Source organism: Physeter macrocephalus, unplaced genomic scaffold (assembly GCF_002837175.3).
Source record: "Physeter macrocephalus isolate SW-GA unplaced genomic scaffold, ASM283717v5 random_209, whole genome shotgun sequence".
In the NCBI taxonomy this organism is placed as follows: Eukaryota; Metazoa; Chordata; class Mammalia; order Artiodactyla; family Physeteridae; genus Physeter; species Physeter macrocephalus.
The window spans coordinates 49130-54894 of NW_021145495.1; the positions used below are offsets into that span (position 1 = coordinate 49130).

Sequence of the window (5765 nt, forward strand, 5' to 3'; positions counted from 1 at the left end):
AAAAAAAAAAAAAAAAGAAAAAAAAAAAAAAAAAACAGTTTCTCCAGCACCAGGAAAAACACACAAGTGGGATGAATTTCCTCCCGGATATTTTCATGAAGCTGCTGAAATGGGCAGAGCAGCACCTCGAGGGCCCCTCCTTGCCATGACCCCCTCCGCCACGCTCCAAATCAGAAACCTGGTTTCTTCAGAGGCCACGAGAACAAGCACCACTCCCAACCTCACGTCTTCACGGGAAACGGGAGAGAATTCGAGGACGGGGGCATCCTACACCTTTCCCCACGGGGCACACGAAAGGGCACAAGGGATCGGAGCTCCTAAACACTCCGCCCGTGAACAGGCATAATGGGCACACGCCCAGCCCATCGTGGGGCCAACGGGGGAGAGAAAGAGGAAAGAAGAGCAGGACGCTGCTCTTCCTTGCTCTGGACACTGAAGGTCAGTGGGTCTCAAACTTTTTTTCGTTAGAATCACCCGGGGCGTTTAGAAAATAAGCCTGACCAACTGAATCTAGAATCTCTACAGGTGCAGTCCAGAAATCAATGTTTTTAAAACAAGTTCCCCAGGAATTCCCTGGTGGTCCAGTGGTTAGGACGGGGAGCTTTCACTGCCGAGGGCCCGGGTCCAATCCCTGGTCAGGGAACTAAGATCCCACAGCCGTGCGGCGCGGCCAAAAAAATAAAATAAAATAAAATAATCCCCAAGTGATTCTAGGAGGCTGATTTAAGCCCAAGAGCTGCAGTTGACACAGGAAGGAGGGAGGAATGTGAGAAACAGAAAGGCGCCCCCCAGATGGGTACCGTGGACAATACAGGTGGATCAGGCTGGGGGTGGAGACTGGTTCCTGGCTTTATTCAACACCTGAAGCCTTCTCCAAGATGGGAGATGCTGCTGGAATGTCGCCCCTCCCCGCCCCCAGCCTCCACTCGAAATGTTCACCTTTCTCTTCTCTAATCCATGAAGTCACCCACTTCATACTCTTTGTCCTTCTGGTAAAGAGTGAGCAATTCCAGCTGGTGGGTGTCTCTCGTGCTTCCTGTTTGCTTCGGAGACTTCCTCTAGCTGAGAGTCCCGGCACAGCTTGGATAGTGAGCAGATTAAGGAAACCAACCAGATTTTGTTTTGGCCAGAGGCCGGTCTGCTCTAGACTTGCTCACTCAAGGTTAGCCTGGGGCCCCTTGGGACCAGGACAGGGAGAGGAGTGGGGAGGGCGTGGTGCTGAGAACCCAGCAAGCTGGCCCAGGGCCCCTGGAGGCGGTTCTGGCCGGCGACTCTTCAGCTACACTTTACTCTGGATAAAAGCATTCCTGAATATTTAACACCCTGAGAGTTGGGCAAGAGGACATCAGAAGCAACCTGTTAGCTTAAGGAGAATAAATGAAAAAATCAGGGGACACGGGAGAGGTAATTAGGTTCAAAAGCTAAGATGGAAGACATTAAAATGCTCAGAACAGCAGGGGAGATGATTTACCCATAGACTCAAGAACCCAGCTCATCCTCAAAGGGGAAAACCACCACTACTGGCACCCAGGACCACAGGGCAGACTCACAGCAGGACTACGCAGGCCTCGAGCTGGTTGCAGAGACAGAGGAAAGAAGAATCTGAAGCAACAACACAAGCCAAGAGCCCCATGAGGTCCCCACGCTCCTTCCTAGCACAACTAGCAGTCAGGACTTGGGAGGCTGAACTGGGTTTGGTTAAAGCCTGGCTCCACCGTTTATTAGTTGAGTGACCTTGGCCAAGGCAGATGAGTGACCGCTGTCAGCTTCAGTCCCTTATCTATAAAATGGTATTACTTAATACCAATCACACAGAGTTGTTAAATGAAACAACACATGTTGTGCATGGTACAGTACCCTCCTGAAGATGAGGTTCTAACGAACGGCAGGGTTGTTATACTACTAAGAGCCTAACTTAGTAGCTTTGACTCACTGGTTGTCAGAGCTCAAAACTCCTCTTCAGAGTTTTACAGAGAAGGAGATGGAGGTGAGGCAAGGTGACCTGCCCAGGGTCACAGCCAGGTGGTGGAAGAGCCCGAGCCCAGGACTCATAACTCCAGCAAGGCTCCACCATCAGAGATAGAAAACCCAAGAATATTAATAACGTCATCACATCCACTAAGAATAATGGGGCCACCACCTTCTGTCTATGCTTTAATAAAATATGGCTTTTAACTGTGGGAAAAGGAGTTTGTATCAAATTTTAAAAAACACGCTGCTGGATGGAAAAGTTCTATATCTTGATTTGGGAAGGAGATACATGGATGTCTACAAATGTAAAAATGCACTTAAGATTTGTAAGCTTCAGGACTTCCCTGGTGGCACAGTGGTTAAGAATCCACCTGCCAATGCAGGGGACACGGGTTCGAGCCCTGGTCCGGGAAGATCCCACGTGCCGCGGGGCAACTGAGCCCGTGAGCCACGACTACTGAGGCTGCACTCTAGAGCCTGCGAGCCACAGCTACTGAAGCCCGCGCGCACCTAGAGCCCGGGCTACACAACAAGAGAAGCCACTGCAGTGAGAAGCCCGCGCACTGCAAAGAAGAGTAGCCCCCGCTCGCCGCAACTAGAGAAAGCCTGCACGCAGCAACAAAGACCCAACGCAGCCAAAAATAAATAAATACGTTTATTTATTAAAAAAAAAAGATTTGTAAGCCTCACTGTATGTAAGTTACATGTCAATAAAAAGGTTAAAAATGATGCTGGTATAGAATTTTGCATACAGCAATGAAAAATTAAAGCTTAGAAATATGATACCGATCTAGCTCCCCTGTACATAAAATATTTTCTGTCTTAGTATAAAAAAATTCAGAGTAAAGACGATGAAAAAGGGGCTTCCCTCGTGGCGCAGTGGTCAAGAATCCGCCTGCCAATGCAGGAGACACGGGTTCGAGCCCTGGTCCGGGAAGATCCCACATGCCGCAGAGCAACTAAGCCAGTGCGCCACAACTACTGAAGCCTGTGCTCTAGAGCCCACGAGCCACAACTACTGAGCCCGTGTGCCGCAACTACTGAAGCCCGCGCACCTAGAGCCCGTGCTCCGCAACGAAGAGTAGTCCCCGCTCTCCGCAACTAGAGAAAGCCCACACGCAGCAACGAAGACCCAACGCGGTCATTAAAAAAAAAAAAAAAAAAAAAAAAAAAAAAGACTATGAAAAAGATGATGTCTGAATTAGAAGAGGACCAAAAGAGAACAAAGATACCCAAACAAATAAGGGGCAAGGTAGCAGGATTCAGCATAAACAAATGTGCCTGCTGCATACATATTAAGAATATATTTATTGTTTGTACTTAACTGTGAGCTAAAGAATTTTAAAGTTGTTTAAAGCTTCATGATAGTAAAAAGAGAAGCTGACGCTTAAGTCTTTTCAGCAGGGAGAAAAAGGTTATGATGGTGTGATGCTCTGCACTCCCCAAGCAGTCCAGAGCGTATCTGCAGAGGGAAAAGGGGTTTAGGGGTGGAATCAAAGAGAGAGGTGTCTTCCCTGTGTGACCAGGACTATGGAATTGCCACACAGAGAGCCTGTGTCTCACCTGGAGCGTGTCACAGAAGAAGCTGGGCCCTGGAAGCCAGAAGCTTAACGGTGCAGGTTGAGATTCGGGGAGAATGCTGACAGGGTGTGTCAGGCCGGGGCTGTAGCCTCTTCCACCAGTAAGTAGGGGGCTTAGGGGAGATGGCAGCAGGAGAGGAAGGGTATGCTGCCTTTACAGAGCCACTGCAAGACAACTCCCTTTCCAAGGGGAAGGGAGGGAGATCATACCAGAGGGGGACTGAGAGTGAGAGGGGGCCCCCCTACCGCTGGGGCAGGCCCTTAAATCTGCCCCAGCCCGCCCAACTCCCTTAACTGGGAGCAGTGTCACTTCACTCCCCTTTCAACAGTAAGACTCTACTGGGGCTGAGTGCCTAGACTCCTGCATCACAGTGACGCCTGTGAGCATGGAGTCCACGAACTCCACCAACACCTGCAAAAGGGGCCAGTGTGCAGGGGCACCAGAGGCTTAAACCCTGGATACACATGACCGAGTGGTCCTTGCCCGGTGTCCGGGCTGAACCTGGAACTGTGCCAGGAGCAGCCAGGACAGAGCACAGCTGCTCCTGCAGCCCTCTCCCTTGTTGGGAAGACCGGCTGTGTCGCTCAGCATAGATGCCAGGCCGAGTTGGGTGGACGCCACTCTTGAGGACAGACCCCCAGCCTCCCGCGGCCCTGCCCCAGCAAGAGCACCAAGAAATCCTTCTCCGATCTCCAAGCTGCTTTCTCAGCTCTCAACCACAGACGGGCTCCCTGGAGAGGAGGAGAAGCAGAGTCAGCGCTAACTTTCAGGACCAGGATGAAAACCTCCAGTCCCTCTCTTCCTGTGCCCATAAGGAGGAAGGCTGCCGGGGGTGGGGGCGTGCAGGGGCTTATCTACAGGGATCTGCTGACACAGCCTGGCCGGTGTGGCTGCCCGTACCATCTGTGGAAGGGCCCCGGGATTCAGGGGCAGCTCTAGGGTTCTCATTCACCAGCCCCGCTGGCCACAGAGGAGCCAGGCGCTTGGGTGGTGGGGTCATGGGGAAAGCCAGCCAGACAGCGGTCGGCCTACAGCTGCACCAGGCAAGGCTCATGCTGCCTACTGATTCGAAGAGGCACCAGGGGGCTCTCGGCCCTACGAGTGCTACTCCTTAGAGACTATCTCCCTAAGAGGGCCTGGCCTCCGGCTCAGCACACCTCAGCCAGCAAGGCTGCGGCAGACTCTCCGGCCGCAGGTAGGGCAGCTCCCTAAGAAGCCTCAAGCAAAAGCCCAGTTTGAAGTTTGGCACTTTCGGTGGCACAAACCCACACACGCATCCAGCTACAGGGTACAGGGTCCGGGGTGTGGGGGGAATGGGACCAAGGCTGTGTGGTGGCTCACCTCCCCACCCACCGCCCCAGCTCTTCACCTGCTGGTGCCAGGTAGAACACAAAGAGAACTGGACAAGGCTCAGCTTCTTCCCTGGCCACAGCCTATACCTGCCACGGCCCCAGGATGGAGCAGAGGTCATGTGGAAGCCAGTCAGGACGGCTGTAGGAGACCAGCTGACCCACAAGCCTCACGATCACTCTGTGTTCGAGCTGTTTATGCTCACGCAGTTACTGTTTCCTCAGGCGGCGCTAACTAGGATCTCAACAATACAGGGCCCATTGACCCCTCCGTCTTGGGAAGGTCTCTGCAGGGGCCACAGGAGTACCAGCCGGGACAGCTGCTGCTGCCCCAGGCCCAGAAAGACTCCAAGAGCCTCTGCAGAAAGTCAGGCTCATCAGGAACACCTGTTTATCGAGCTGCTCATACCAACAACTGACACCTCACAAACTCTTCCTGTCTTTACCAAAAAAAAAAAAGAAAGTCAGTTTAAGTTTCCACCCTCTTTGTTTTGCCCTCAGCTCCTAAACAGAGAGCAGAGGGCAGAGGTCATGCTTCAGAGGCAAGCAGGGGAAAAGAGAATCAGGTATCAGATCTAGCAAAACCAAATTCCTCCTGCTCAGACACCACACATGCTACGGTCAGAGGCTGCCCAACTAACAAGGAACAAGGTCAAAGTTCCTGCTGTGGGATCTGAGGGATGATGGCTGCTCTCAGGAGCCCTGGTGCCAAAGAACAATATTTTAGGCTGATTTTTTATCTTAAATTTTTTTTTTTTTTTTGGCCGTACGCAGGCCTCTCACCGTTGTGGCCTCTCCCGTTGCGGAGCACAGGCTCCGGGCGCGGAGGCTCCGCGGCCACGGCTCCCGGGGCCAGCCTCTCCG

At 52.3% G+C, this 5765-nt stretch overlaps 1 protein-coding gene across 3 annotated transcripts in view; it reads right to left on the minus strand.

Annotated features, from left to right (window-relative positions):
* Nucleotides 1-5765, minus strand: part of RAB5C (RAB5C, member RAS oncogene family) — a 22634-nt gene that overhangs the window by 8224 nt on the left and 8645 nt on the right. Inside the window, exon 1 of one of the 3 annotated variants that reach the window (XM_028484670.2) lies at nucleotides 3535-3826. The exons of 1 other annotated variant lie outside the window; for it this stretch is intronic. The gene's annotated coding sequence lies outside the window, so the exon portion shown is untranslated. Of the gene's footprint in view, nucleotides 1-939; nucleotides 1071-3534; nucleotides 3827-5765 lie in introns of those variants that run through there. One more of the 3 variants, XM_028484669.2, reaches the window with a different exon arrangement.